The sequence below is a fragment of the Chinchilla lanigera genome, unplaced genomic scaffold, assembly GCF_000276665.1.
Source record: "Chinchilla lanigera isolate Chin_1 unplaced genomic scaffold, ChiLan1.0 scaffold00001, whole genome shotgun sequence".
Lineage (NCBI taxonomy): Eukaryota > Metazoa > Chordata > Mammalia > Rodentia > Chinchillidae > Chinchilla > Chinchilla lanigera.
This window is the reverse complement of record NW_004955402.1, coordinates 58450750-58467062: the sequence shown is the minus strand read 5'-3', so window position 1 is coordinate 58467062 and position 16313 is coordinate 58450750. Positions and strand designations below refer to the sequence as shown.

The window sequence follows — 16313 nt, the reverse complement described above, 5'->3', positions numbered from 1 at the left end:
AACTGCTCATTTTCCCCTCATAGCCCATCTGGTTTTTGCCTAAGCTGCTGTGAGACAACACTCTAAAGAAAGAAACATGTTATTTGTAATGGATATTAATTCACTTACCACTGTGATTTATAACAAACTGAAAATCTTACACATCTCATGGACCATATAGAACAATCACTCTGCTCTGAACAACACAGCTAAAAAGAAGTATTTGAAAGAAACCCAGTCTACTAGGACTTCATCTAGGAGGTCTAAGGGGAATAAATATACTTGGAAACAAAGGTTCAAAGGTTGAAAAAAAATGCTGAAGAAATATAGGGGAACCTACACCATTGTAGTACTTTGAGAAACTGCCACTCAGAGCATTCCATACTAGCAGTAGCTATTTTTATTTTATTTTATCTTTATTTTATTGTTTTTTGTTTTTTGTTTTCCTTCCAGTACCAGGAATCGAACTCATGACCTTGCGCTTGCCAGGCAGGCGCTGTGCCGCTGAGCTAAATGACCAGCCCCAGTAGCTATTTTTAAAAGCATTTCTCTCACACCAAAGAAAATCTTCAAAGGAACTGTTTTTACAAAACAAAATACTTTTACATTAATGCCTTTGGGGAAGGAGTGGTGGGGAAAAGGGAAGGGAAGAAAAAATACCGGTTAAAAGTGCAAAGCGAAATGTTCCATATATTGCGCAGATCTGCTCCTTAAAAATCAACATGGAGCACACCATGTGAACTGCCACATTTATAACCCTATGCTGATATTCAAATTTTCTGTCTTAAGCTAAAGAAAGATTGAATACCCTGCTGTTGTGTGGCCAAGATTGAAGAGGTATCTCACTGACATTGTTCAAAGTTTATGAAAATATATGAATGCTCAAATGTCATTGGCTTTGTGCCTCCAACAGACTGTGGTTTTATGAGAAATCAGTCTTTTAATCAAAATGATTGAATACCTTAAGGTCGAATCCAAAGATATCAGTTAATATCTAGAAACGTGCTATTTCTGCAAATTTTGCCAAGCTGTACATATTGTGGTGCATTTTAAAGTGTTAATTTGTGCATTCCATATTGAAAATTGATCTTGAGTTTTAGCTTTTTGTCAAGCAAAAACATATGGTTACAAGCTCTATGCATTTTACGTGATGGCTGTTGAAGCTGTCACATGTGCAAACTTGATAACCGATGTGACACATACGCAAATAATTTGCTTGTTTAGTAACAATTCAAAGATTCATTATTCATGCAAACACACATTTTGAAAAATGATCAGATGGAAATAGTCTTCGTTTTGTACAACCTAGCCTGGTTGGTGTGCAAACTTAGATAAAATAAAGCTGGGAAATAAGTGGTATTAAACAAATCCAAGAATATGGGTATTTTCAGATAATTATTGAACCAGATGGTGTTTTTTGTTAATTCTGCCATCAGTCTGGGAACTTGATGTCTTACATCTGCACTTGGTAAAATAAATTTTACCACTGACATTATTTTAGTTTTCTTAAAATACTTCAATCAGTTTTAAACCAAGATTTGCAAACATCTGCCACAGTGTATGCTTATGAGATGAAATTATCTGAGATAATTCCTTTAAAAACACATACCATTACATAGAGCTTTAAATTTATCAACCTTTAAACTAAATTTTAAGAATTACTAGTTTGAATATTTCATAGCTAGAAAAATAGTATGATTGCACATTTGAAAATAAATGGATAATAGGTCACAAAAAAGTGTGGGCTCATTTGGTGGAGATTCCATCTTGAAGTTTTGGCACTATATTATTTCATTATCTTGACTAAACGTAGAAAGAAAACTGTAATACTTTTTTTCTACATACTTTAGATAAATTTTCTACATGGTATAATTAAAGGATAGGACTATATGATGAATTAATCAAAAGACACAGATCATAAAGAAATTTTCTCAGCAAGTAAGGTGTCAGCACCAACAGAATTCTTCCTCAGCATCACTGCAGAAGTATTCTGCCCTATTAAGTGAGTGGGGCTTCAAATACACACCTGAAACCAGCCTACTGGTTTAAGTTCTTCTGGAGCCTCATGTAGAGTACTTGAAAACATAAAAATTCTCAAAATGGCTTGATTACTTTAAGGTAAAACTCAATAGAGCACAGAAGCAAAATCTTATTTTCAAATGTTACATTAATTCACATCCTTTCATAATTAGATTGCATTTGTGTAACAGTCTTCAGCTCTTTGGTTAGATGAATTCTGAGAGAAAGCTTGAGATTCCTACCACATCCCCTTCCCTTTTAATTCCCAATCATCAGACTCTGAATTTAAAATTGGTTCAATGTTAACACAGTACTTTCTGACAAAAACATGGCCAACATAAGTTGCAAACTGACTAAAACAAACCAAGCAACCAATTAAATACCAATATACACAGTAACAACTAATTTTGCACTATTCTAACTGCAATAGTTGGAAGAAATATAAAATGAGTTAAATGAGGTAACCTAACAAAGAGTTTTCTATTTCAAATAAGTTCTACTCAATAAGGAGATTGATTAAATAAATTAAGCCACGAATACTTGCAATCAAACAGGTACCCAGATAGTTACAGTAGCTGACAACATTTCATGACTATGCCTCTTTAACCATGGACACCTTTGAATCTTCCCACCCCCATAGAAAGCTGTCAAAATAGAAGTAATCTTAAGAGAATACCAAGTGTCTTGGTTACCTTTCTCTCCTTGCTGAGACAAAATACCCAACGCCCAAAATGAAGGAAGGAAAGGTTTATTTAGCTTACAGTTTGTGGAAGTTTCAGTCCATATTTGGCTGGCTCAGAGGCAGAAGATAGCAAAGCAACAAGAACAAAGGGGGGAATGGCAGCTGAACAGCAAAGCAGCCAGAGCAAACAGGCAGAATGGCGCCAAACAGCTTCTTTTCCCTGCCTTAGATTGTAAACAGGCTACCCCCACCTAAGGGACATGTAGCTCTCACATAATCTCCATGCCCTCCTCTTCCACAGGCTCAGGATGTATACAAAGTAAGCACCCTGGCTTCCTGCTGAGTCATTTAGTCAAACCTCTAGACTCCCTAAGTTGACACAATGTATCAACCATAACACCAAGAGAGCCAATTTCTGGTTGCTCTTGGAGGAAAAAGTTAGTAGTCAACAGTCAAAGCAAAGGGTAGCTCAGATTAGTTAGACCCAAGAATTCAGCTCATTAATTGGCTGATTTACCCCCAATTTACTTAGGGGGTTATTAAGGTGTGAACTCATTAACTGATTAATTACACTTATCTGATACATTATTAACTATAACACATATAAGTATAATAAGTTATAATTATGAATATATCATATTCAGTTTATAATAATATAACTATAATTAATGACACCATATTAATAGTAAATTCAAGGCTTATTTGACATATGCTGATTGGTAATTTTCACATGTATTTTACTCATATATGCTTCGGTAGCACATTCTACTCTTATTGCCATCTTTCCTAAGTAAATTCAACTTTAGAGAGTTTAGGCTATTGCTGTTGGCCACATAACTGCAAAATGTTATGTCCAGAATTTTAACCCAGGTCTATGTCATGCCTGTTGTGTGCTCTGAACCACTCTGCAGTATGGTGGACTCAAGGCTGAATAGCACTGAAATGATTGGGCTGTGGCCCCAACCCTTGATGTTCCATAAACAGCACTGTGGACATAGCTCTCTATCTTTCTCACCAAAGGATAAGAAAAAAATTTAAGGTACTTTATTCATATCAGCAGTTATTTTCCAAAAAACTGAAACCAGTTAAAACTGTTACCTTCAGTCTATGCACATTATAGCAAGCTATTTATATATAAAAGGTATATAATTGATTTCTTTTAAAAAGTTTGCATTTAATTTCTAGTGATTGTGAACACCTTTCAGATGTTTGTTTTTAAGTTTTATTTCCTATTTTATGATTGATCTGTCATTGTTTTTACTAAGTTTATAGTGTTGCTCCTTTTAATTTGTATGAGCTCTTTATATAAAAGGCTACTATACAATTTTAATGTGTTATTTGATGAAACAATACTTTATCAGTGTTCTTATTTTCTTATTTGGAAAACTTCTATAAAATGTAGCTTATCACACAACTAAATCTATTAATCCTTCCTTCCTTCCTTCCTTCCATCCCTCCCTCCTTCCTTCCATCCCTCCCTCCTTCCCATATGGGGAATTGAACACAGGGCCTTCATACTGAACTACATCCACAGCCATGTTTATTTCTTATTATTTTTAATTCTTGAGACAGAGTGTCTCTAAGTCATTGGGTTTCTTGGCCTGTGCTCAAACTTGTGATCTTCCTGCCTCAGCTTCTTGGAGCACTAGGATGATTTGTTCTTTTGTTATTTCTTTGATTTGTTCAAATTTTGAGAAAGTTCTGTCAAAATTTTGACTGAATTCTATTTCTTTATAGACTTTTATGATTTTATTTTTGTATTTAACTCTTTAGTGCATCACATGTATTGTCTTTGTGAGCTGTCCAATGAACTAAATTGACTGTCAAATTGCTATCTCCGTAAGTCTGACACAGTTTATTACATATTAAATAGTACTTCTATTCTACATGATTTGCAAGTCTTTAGGAATGTGTATATATGTATGTGCATACATGTATATGCAAATATAAATACACTGTTAACTGACTAATGTAGTAGAGTTCACTTTTTGATCATTCTAATGTGTTGCATTTCCTTACATTTTCCTAGAGCTTTGGAATCAGATGTACTTTGCATTGAATCGTGGTTCTGTCATTCAACAGGCTCTCAGAAAAGGCTCTGTTTTCTCATCTTAAAAGTGGAGGATAGCATCTACCTCATATGCTTCATGTGAGAACTGAAGCAAGTGAAATACATAAAACCTCAGAGTGTTGTGTTCAGTACAGAATGTGCTCGCAGTAATGACAATCACACAAATTGCTATCTTCTTAGCCATGGCCCTATTGGAAATTTGTTCTCCTATCTTATAACACCAGCTTCTCTCTTCAGGTCTTATTAGGATCACATCTATAGATTAGGTGAGGAAGGATGGCTGTCCTCTCATTCTGAACATTTCAATTCATCTTCTATACTTATCAACAAAAACTTGGTTTTTAAAATGTAACAGTGAATTTTAAAAACACGTAGGGACAATGTAATCTATTATTCATCTATGTTGGAACTCTGAGAGGGATTTTCCTCTGCTATTTTTCTAATGTTTTATAGTAATAATATGGGAAGGCTCTTCATATTGCATATTAATCATGTATTCAGCCAATTCACTAAGCTATTATTTCTGTAGTTTAAAACTCAGAAAATTTTCAAAGCCCAGAATAGTTTTTGAGCAAATAACTTCCCTCAGTTCAATAGCTTACTTTGGCTTCAATTTTACTTTCTATTAACCATAACCTTCAGAACTATTTAAAATAATGATGGTAATTGCATGGAACCTTCTTGATTCCAAGGGGGATGTTTCACATTGCACAGTTTTGAGTTATGTTGTTAGCTGATTTATATTAAGTAAAGAAACTCATTACGTTCTCTTGGACTTTACGCAAACTTTATCCATATTTGATACTGGTAGATTTTATGTATTCTGTATGCATTTTTATACTTTATGTAAACTTCCAATTTTTGGTAGGATGAGGAAAATACACAAATGTTAGTATATTCATTTAGTTAAATTTCTGGGTTATACATCAAATGTCTCCTTTTGGCATCTATTAAGGTAATCATTTTATCTTTTTATTTAACCTGATGGTATAATTAAGAGACTTAAAAATATTTTACAATCTCTTTAGTTGGCTTGAATGGGCTTTAGTGGGCTCATTCTATTTACTAGGTTCTACTGAGGATCTTCTGACCTATAATGCAAGTGAGGATTATGAAACTGGTAACTGAGAAAGGGATGGAGAAAATTTTAAAAATTATTGTACACAAGAGCACACAAATATGATTGGACTAAAAAATTTTAAGTTTTTAAACTTGCAAAAATTACAATTTTTATTGACCATACAAATTCCTTGAACACTAAGGAACAAAACAGAAAACTGTCCCAATTTATTCTTGCATTATTTCACTGATACATTTAAGATGTGTCAATCTTAAATTACATTGCTTCTTAAAAGCAGTATCTTATCAACTGCTACATAACATATTCTCTTCTAATTTTTGTTGATTTCTCCGGTTTGCCTAATTTCCACTCACATTTTCTTGAATTTATTAATTTTTTCTGTTTCCTAAATCATTTATTTCAGCTTTTACTTTATTATCCAACCATTTATTAAATAAATCGCTTATGTCAGCTTTTACTTTAATATCCAACTGCTCTTTTGGTAATGGTATGTGATGGTTAGGGTGGGTTTTCAACTTCACTGGCTTCAAAATCGTTCTTAGGGATTGGTGGAGCACACTTCTATGTGACTGGGTTGGTCATGGAGGTGTGGTCTTCAGGTCTTGTTTACTCTCCTCCCATTCTGTTCTGGCAGTCTTACCCTGCTGTGCTTCCTGGATGCCGGAAACTAAGCACCTTCGCTCCGTCAAGCCTTTCCACCAGGATGTTTCTGCCTTGGAGTCATCCAATTGTGGACCAAAACTGTGAGCAAATTAAATCTTTCCTCCTTTAAGCTGTGGGTACTGGGTATGGTGCCTCAGCAATGACAGAGCTGACTAACATATGGCACTTCTGGACTGTTATTTTCAACAATGCAATTTACTTTTGCCTTCTACTTTTTCATTTATCAGAGAAAATAACAGTAATTCCTAGTTTCTTTTCTTTCTTTCTTTCTTTTTTAAACTGAGACAAGGTATTGCTATATAGTTCAGGCTGGCCTTGAACTCATTATGTAGCCCAAGCTGGCCTCAAAGTCCAGGCAATTCTTCTGCTTCAGCCTCCTAGGTGCTGGGATTACAGGTATGAGCGGCCATGGCCAGCAGCTCAGTTTCTTAAACTTACTGAATTTTCTTTTATAGCCAAGCATATATTCTACATGTTTTCCATGGAAACTAGATTATAAAGTTCATGCTGTTTAAATAATTCCAAATTAGTATCTATTAACTGCATTATTAATTATATCATTCAAATATGTGTATTAGTCAAACATCAACTGTTGAAAGAAAATGATTATTCTCATTTTGATTTATCACAGACTGCTATGGTTTACACTCTCACATCTCTGCTGTGTTCACAGCATTTTCTTTTTAATTTAATTGTAGTTTGCTTAGGGGCCCTTTGCTAGATTATCTTTAATGCTGTATCTTTATATACTCGTTTAATTATCAATACTTCGTTAAACCTATCATGTGCCAGATATTTTTCTTGGATTTGCTGATCTGAGGAAAATAATACAAGTTACACAAATAAAGTGTTTCAGATGATTTTAGAGACATTTTGAAGGTTAGCCAAGAGCATTTATGGACACCCTAGCTACGGATCTGATGAAATATTGTTCACTAATTGGATTTCCTCAACCCTGTGTAATCACCTTTGTAGAGTAGAATCACCTAGAACATGAAAGGGGATGATACTGTTTAAATAAGACCATCAGGAAAGGCCTTGCTGAACGTGCCACTCAGCAAAGGCTGGAGCAGTGAGGGAGCAGACTACATGGCCGGCCACAGGAGGAGAGAAGCACTGTGGAGCAAGCTTGCATGGGAGGACAAGCAAGGAGTAGTGTGGCTACAGCAGAATGGGCAGCGGACAAGCAGTGGGAGATGCAGGCTGGGAGCCATGCTTCTGCTGTGAAATGCTGGCTCTTACTGTGAGTAAAAGCATAAGCTCTAAGAGAGTTCTGAGCAGAAAAGGGACAGAAATTGAAATGTCACAAACCTGTACTACCCATTAGCCAAGGTGAATTAATTTACAGTAATTACAATTTACTTAAATTAATTAAAAATTTTAATTTAAGACTCTGTTCCTTTGTCACACTAGCCACATTTCATGTGCTCCCAAACCCTATACGGTGAGTGGCCATCGCTGGATAGCACCAATAGGAGAAAATACTCTCAGACAGGGCTGTTTGAGAAGGACGATGACTCTGAAAGTACTGAAAACAGCAGAGTGGAAGCAGGACAGGTGAAGAAGAGGCTACCAATGAGGGATCATGGCCTCTGGGACCACAGCCTACATACAGTGTGAGGAGGGAAAAGTGCCTTGGTTTCAGCTGTGTTTTGATAATCTGTCATGAGCATTTCCTGGACAATGTGTGGAGCTAAATAGTTCTCCAAAAATGAAGTATTATGCACCTCCAATCTGGTTTCACCAATCATTATTTGAGGAATGATATAAATTGGGTGGTTGTTGGATAGTACAGGTTCAGCATTTCTAATATAAAAATACAAAATACTGTACTAAATGCACCAAGATCCAAAACTTGGTGAGCCACAGGTGAAAATTCCACAACTCACCTCATGTGACTGGTCACAGTCAAAATGAAGGTACACTAAAAATATTGGGTGAAATTACTTTCATGTTATGTGTATATAGAGTAAAGGGAAAAAATTATTTCTTTATTTAGGCTTGGATCTCTCCCTCAGAATAACTCATATAGAAGCGAACATTTCAAAGTCTGACAAATTCCAAAGCCAAAACACTTCTGGTCCTAAGTATTTTAGAAAAGAGATTATCAACCTGAACTGACATCATGACTACTCCATGTAAAATATTGAAAAACCTCATGGTGTGGTGGCATATGCGTGTAATCCCAGCACTCAGGAGGCCGAGGTAGGAGGGTCTCAGCGAGTTTGGGGCCGGCCTGCATTATACAGTGAGATCCTGTCTCAAAAGAAAAAAAAAAAAAAAAAGCTGGGGATGTCTCAAAGAAAAAAAAAGCTGGGAATGTGGTTCAGTGATAGAGCTCTCACATGCACCAGGCCTTGGGTTCAATCCTCAGTACTACACACACAAACACACACACAAATTCCCCCAAGCCCCCCAAACCAAAGAAAACTTCACTCTATCAATTTCTTCCTTAAAATCAATGGATGTCTAATTCTCTTACAAGGTAAGGTCACATGGGAACTGGAAAAAACTTTCAAACTTTCCTTAAACTGAAATAACACATAAATTACTAAGTGTAAAACACAAAGCAATTAATCTTTCACAAGGTTGCAAAGTATCCTTTTAGCAGATATGCAAAATATGAGTGAAGGGACTACACCCATTTAATTATGTGAGTACTGTACGAAAAATAAAAATCTACTCATAATATTATGCTTGTTTAAATGTAGTCCGTGTCCATTGTCAGATTGTTGAACATTTTTTTTTAGCTGACAAAAACGGCTTTCAAAATACAGCTTGTTGAGACTATCAGTTTACGGTCTGTTTTATTTCTTGCCAATAGACACCATTAAAAGTTATAAAACTAACAACTGAATTCACTTATATCTCTCTCTGATTACCCTGATGGATGCAATGGCAGGAGAAGCTCAAACTCTGCAAAGCCTGTCACATTACAGAAACATGTCTCCTTAAACTCAATGTGAAATTCCAGTAATTGAAGTGATAAATCTAGTGGTTTTTTTGCCAAGTACCTTTGATGAGAACCACAGTAGTAAATTAGGAAGTATTCTGTGCTGTTATAACACAGTAAAAGCCTTTCCATTATTTGTTGTCAGTCACTAGGGAAGGGCAAATAACTCAGCTGTCAATCTAGCTAGGAAGCTGAAATTTTGTGAATGATCAATAAAGAAAAAAAATGTATAAAATCTCCATTATCTTCATATAATTCCTCAGATAACTCAAAGTTGTTTTCTTCCCCTTTACTGCAGCACATCTCATTTATTCAGAAATACAGTAGAGATCTTAGAATATTTCATTTTTTTATAGTCATTATGTGTCATCTTGTTTTCAAATGGTATACGAGTGTTACATTTCAGTAAGTATGAGCATCTATCCCCTGGCTGCTGACAGTGATTTTATACATGATATAGACTTAATTAAATTACTAGTAACTATTATGTCCATTTTGTTACTGATTTTTCAGTTAAAATATTTATTGCTTACATTTCTACCTTAAAAGTCTATTCTTCAGATCACACAAAAATATTATAGAAGTTATATCTTTACAACTACTCTTGAGTACCAACAAAAGCAAAAGGTGAACATTAGTATTCTTACTCAAGTCAGCTTGCTCATAGGATATATGCACAGAGGAAAATGTATACCCTACTGTTTAAAAGAAGCCATTCAGGTCCCATCGATTTCCATTGAAGAATGTTCATTTCAGTTCTTAAAAATAGATAGCAGGAAGCCTGTTTCTTAAATTACCTGTACTATGAAATTTCCACCTCACTCCTGTGGAATAGCTGTGATTATTGGAACATGGCACCCATAAAGTAGCTCTCATCTACACAGTTCTATTCATTCCTTAGATTTTTAAAGAAAAGAATAGCAATATGAGTAAATGAATTTCAAGTTTTACTTTCAACTGGGATGAAAGAAAATAAGTAAAAGTACCTGACAGATCAATGAAAAAGATTAATGAAGACAAAGTAACTTGGGTTCCTTATTCTCAATAGATTAAACTTATTTATTATATAGTTTATTTTGGTATATGGCTTAAAAATGGTCAAAAGAAACAAGAATTTGACTCCCTAAGAAGGATAAGTGACAAGACTGAGAGATTATTAATCTGCAAGAAAAGTCCTAATTTGGCCAATAATGTGCTGTTGCATGCATCTTGGTTAAAAGCAAACTTCATTTACTTGGAGGATGATAAAAGGACAAACAAAGAAGAAAACTGACCTTCAGGAAGGTAGTGGCAATGTCTTGATTAGAAGAAATTACAGTGGGGGCATTTAGTGTCAGCTAGAAGCAGAGAAAAGGACAAAGGACTGTCCCTGAAGAAACAGTAAAAGGTTATATAGTTGGAACACCAAACCTCTCAGAAAGTTAAACTGGGAAGCAGGTACTTAACTGATATATGAAAGCATAATTTCTTTAGACCCCAGATTTTGAAGTAAATCCTTTACATATTTTCTTTAGAAAGTAATATTTAAAAAATTAAGTAAAGGTAAACATTAGAAGAACATGTTGAAACTTATTTTTCCTCTCTCTGTCTTATATCTTCTATAAGCTGGGAACCAAGTTACCCAAAACAAACACCACTATTCATCTGGTAGCAGTTATGTAGAGTTCAAGGCTTTTTTTCCCTAGAAAATTTAAAGCTCCTACAGAATTTGACCCACAATCTAAAGTCTTTTTGGCAGTAGAAATGTCGAACACTGAACATATTTTTTCAAGAACTCAAGCTAAATAGAAACAGGACTCAGCACAGTGAGGTACTGAACCTAAACAGGCCAACTTAATGTTCTGGATGTCATTTATCTGTAATTACAGAAGATAAAAATTGAGAAAACCCGATAGACAAAAACATGAAAACAAATGCCATACCACTTAATTTATTTTTAGAAATTATATGCACCTTAGAGAAAGTTTTACAGGAGCCTTTTAGGAGAAGTACAGAGAGACTCTGAAACGACTTGGGCACATGCTAGCCAGTGGTGCACTGAACACTCTGCCTTTGTACTTTGATGGAATAAATTATGCTCCCTTAGCCATGGTACTAAGTCTCTCCAATTAACACCCATTTCTCTACAACAGAATGCTTCTGCCTTCACCTTGCTTCATGGGCAAAAATCCAGACAATATTTCTCACATTTTTTTTTCTTTTAGACTAACCTCTTAGGAGCTTTTTATTAGGGAAAGATAAAAAGAGACAGAAACAGGTGTGCTCCAAGTAAGTAGGCATTATTTTTTCTGCTGCCATTTAAATTTATCATTAAAAGTGCAAAGGAAAAAAAAGTACTCATCACTTAATATGGATCTACAATCCCTGCTATGAAACACTGCATCTTCTCTAAGAGATAAAAACGAATTTCTCTCCAGTCTGTATTTGAATTTGTACAGAACACACTTTCCTAAAATTGCCCACATGTCACTGAATCTATTTTTCTTTTTAAATCAGGCATTAAATATGCATCCTGACACCCACATAGATGATCTGCAGCACAGGAAAATGGCTGTGTACTCAATTGTAGGCTACAAAAATATAACAAACATAAAGGAAAAAAGTTTCAAACTCTATGGGCATCAGGCCCTGTCTCCCTTTTCTCACTATAGGCTTGGGCGCTCTATGCCTATTATCACAGTGGCCGAACAGGCTGTGCTAAGCCTATTATGAAACACATACACATATACCCACAGAGTACCCTTCTGATATCCCTTACTGATACTGAATTAATTTGGGGGAAACAAGACATTCTCAAGCAAGTAGCTGAACTTAGAAAAATACATGGATATAACATGAATAGAAGGTTTATTTTAATGAGTAAAATAAGTCACTTGTGAATAAAGAAGGTATACCCTTCCCTATACACTCCTCTCTTACTATTATAAATTGAATCACAAGATGGCAAGCTCACAAGAAAGTCAGGACTTTCCCCCTTCATTTCTGTTCTACCACAGAGGTCTTAGGATAGTCCCATTCTTCGCAATACATTAACAGCTGAGATCATGGGGTAAGAACTGCTTCTAACCATTATTATCACCCTAATTCAGATTTTTAATAATTTGGAATATTTCCATTGGAAGCTATAGCTATGAGCTTTCTCCCAAGTGTGGGAAAACTGGGAAATAAAACATTAGAGGTTAAAATGAATAAAAATCACATAAGCACCAAATACTCTAGATCTTCCCAGCCTGTTCTTCACTGTTCTGATGGGCTTTAAATTGCAGTGAGTTCATCTCAGGTAATGCTCAAATCATATGGAAATGGATTTCAGTATACATGCCCAAGGATACTATAAATAGAAAATATTGATGATACTCTGAATGTGAGAGCTCAATTGTCATATCAAACAACTGTAATAGAGTGCTAATATTAAGAGATTTACTTAATATTTAAATATATCAATAACTAGCTGGAAACATTTCTGCAGGTTAAAAAAGGTTCAATATGTTACACAATAAATAGTTAAACACAAAGTATTAACTTAAATTCCACTATTCTCAATAAATATCTATATAAATTTAACTGGGTTATAAAGTCTTCTTGAACACTTGCCAGAAAAAGTCGGTTTGTCATTGGATATAATTTAAACAGAAAAGAATTAAAACAAATGCATAAAATTTGCCTCAGTAGCTTATAATTTCCTCTTATAAACCTTTTCAAAGTGGAATTATAATGCAAGTTAAGACACATTCAGTGGTATTTACAGAAATACCACTTAAGCAGACTGTTTGACATTTTAAGAATACTAAGACCAAAACCAAAACTAACATTTATTCATTCAACAAAAATTAATTTTTTACTATAAGCATTGCCTGATTTTGGAAAAAAAATTTTAGTGTCTATTGTTCTGTATCACATGGACTCAAGCTGTAAGTGAAGACCCTCACATGCATACCACTTCATACAACATTGTTTGTAGCAGCAGGGTAGAAATAACTCAAATGTGCATACATAAGGATCACTGGAAGTGGCTGAATAAACTATGGTATGTCCACTCTATTACATGCTATGCATTCATTCAGATGAATAGTTAGATCTATACCTATTGATCTGGAGGAAAAAGGCAAATTATAGAATGAAGCTATAGTACTACTCGCAACCCCTCCCCCAAAATGTTTAAAGGACACATGCTTTTTACTCATGGAGGAACGTAAGGGGCACATCTAGCTACAAACAATGATTTGCAGGAATCTAAGGAAGCTATCTGCTTTATTGTTATTTGTATTTGTATTGTTTTACCTGTATAAGTCCATTATTACTTTGGTAGATTTAAAATACCTAAGAAAGAAAATACAACCCAATAGTGACAAAAGATTTAATCACTGAGACAGATTTTCACCTGATTCCACAAATTGTTTCATTCTCACTTGAGTTTCCTACTCACAGTTTGAAAACATACAGTGGAAACTGGATGGTTTCTTTTGGGCCATTCAGTGGTATTGCATCCTTTGTTATTTTTACAGGGATTTGACTGATTTCACAAAGGACCACTCTTGTGAATATAAAAGAACAGTGTTTCATAGACTTAAGACCTGTTTGCTAACCAAACATGTAGCTTTCTCTTCAAGAAAACCATTTACTTAGCTAGATCGATAAACAGGAGGCAGGTGAGACCTGCGTTAGTCCAATATATGAGAGGGGGATGTATACAACATAACACACTTCCAATTTTCAGCTCAAACAAAAGAATGGCAGGGACTGGTCCTTGTGGATCCACCATAGCTGTACTTTAAATGCATCCAGGGAGTCCATGATGCTTTTAATACAGCAGTGTCCATATAACTGCACTGATTCTGCTGTGAGTGAAATTTTAGCATGCCCACTTCACCATACCTGATTGTGCAAGCAGCTGAGATTTAAAAAAAAAAATCTACATGGCTGGCCTATGCTTGGGAGATACAAGGAAGTGGTAGTAGTAGAAAACTACCCCCAGTGACCCACTCATTATTTTGCTGACACATGACTCTGTTGTACTTTTCAGAAATTTAGCTGTGCACATGGCTCTGGAGTGAGTCATGTGCCTCATTTGTTGTTCTAACAGCTGGCACAAATCTCTGCACACCCCATTTCACTTGTTGAGACTTCCAAAATATTCCACACTTAACCTGGCCAGTTATAGAGAAGTCTTAGGCATACACAACCCTGGTCTTTCTCTCAGCAAATCTTACAAGCTGGGAACAAGTAAATGAATGAGCATCACAGGGAGCCAGAGCACAGTTTCCCCTGACTAGCAAACACATAGAATTAGAAAAAACAGAAATGGGGACTAGTCTGATTACAATGGTATCCAGGGCAGTGGTCAACATAAAAGTACCATGCAAACCCAAGTATATATAAGGTCCCTTTTTGAAGGTTCCTCCTACTTTATGCCTTTCAGCGTTCCTGTATTGTAATACCATTCCTCATTTGAAGACATTTTACTCTCATTTCTATTGACTGATTGATTGACTGACTGATTGTTTTTAGGTACTGGAGATTGAATCCAGGGCTACCAAGCTACATCCTCAGCCTTTCTTTTTTTTGACACAATGTCTTACTAAGTTGCTAAGCTGCCCAGGCTGGGCTTCACCTTGCAATCATCCTGCCTCAGCCTCCCAGAAAGCTAGGATTACAAGTGTATACCATGATGCCTGGCACTTAGCCTATTTCTTTAGGCACTGACTGTAAGATGTAATTCTGATTTTAAATAAATTATTAGAATTTAATAAATAATAAAATTCACAACAAAATTCCCTTGTGGTTCTGGAAATACATTTGCTTTCTTGCCAGGATAGTACAGTGGTGAAGAGCTGGGGCCTCAAATTGAACTGAATGAGTCCAAACCCAGGATTTGTAACTCACACCTTCAAAAAGTGGTCTTCAACCACCTGTATCTGGGTTTACTCTACAGCACTGTTCAAGAGTTATTGTGAAGATGAAATGATTATATATTTGTGAAAAGCATACAACAGTATCCAGCACCTGAGTGTCTCATGAATACCAGCTATTACTTTGCTTGCATTGTTCACACAATTCTTTTTCTCACTTAACCCACCCTTGTAAGAGCGCTTATTTCACTATGCTATCAACAGTTAACCCTTGTAAGAGCACTTTTTCTTCACTATGTTATCAACACCTCGCTAAAGGAATAGAGTACATGGATTAATTTTCCCTGAGGCATTTACATTTAAGTATGAGTTTGCTGACAAACATGTGCTGTATCCTTAAGTGGTGAGATATATAGGGTGATATGTTTGAAATGGTAATTTTTATTTCTATTATTTGACCACATGTTAAATCTTATGGTTTGGTTATTGCTCTGTGTCTTGGTTACTATTCTCTCGCTGCTGAGACAAAATACCCAACGCTGAAAATGAAGGAAGGAAAGGTTTATTTAGCTCATAGTTTGTAGAGGTTTCAGTCTATACTCGGCTGGCTCCAAGGCAGAGTGGCACATGGCAGAGGGCAACCATTCATGTTGGTGAAACACAGCAAAAGCAACAACAGCAAAAGGGAGGAGCCATGGCAAGCAGCCTCTTTCTCTCCCTTACACTGTATGCAAACTACCCGCCCCAGGACCGGTGTAGCACATCTATAATCCCAGCACTGGACCATGGATCAATCATAAACTCTAGAAGCCCACCCTATGACTGCATGAGGCTTTGCAGGGACATCCAGACACAAACCATAACACTTACTGCCTAGGGGTTAAATACACATGACTACCTATAAGATGTAAAGTAACCAGGTCTGAATTAAAATGACAGAATACAGCAGTTTGATATAAAAAAAATAGGCAAAATCAATAGCTTCATATATAAAAATAAAAATAAAATAAAAAAGA

The 16313-nt window shown here is 35.6% G+C and overlaps 1 protein-coding gene across 1 annotated transcript in view; it reads right to left on the bottom strand.

The window, feature by feature from the left end:
* Znf407 (zinc finger protein 407) overlaps nucleotides 1–16313 on the bottom strand; it is a 471237-nt gene that overhangs the window by 40444 nt on the left and 414480 nt on the right. The gene's annotated exons all lie outside the window — the stretch shown is intronic.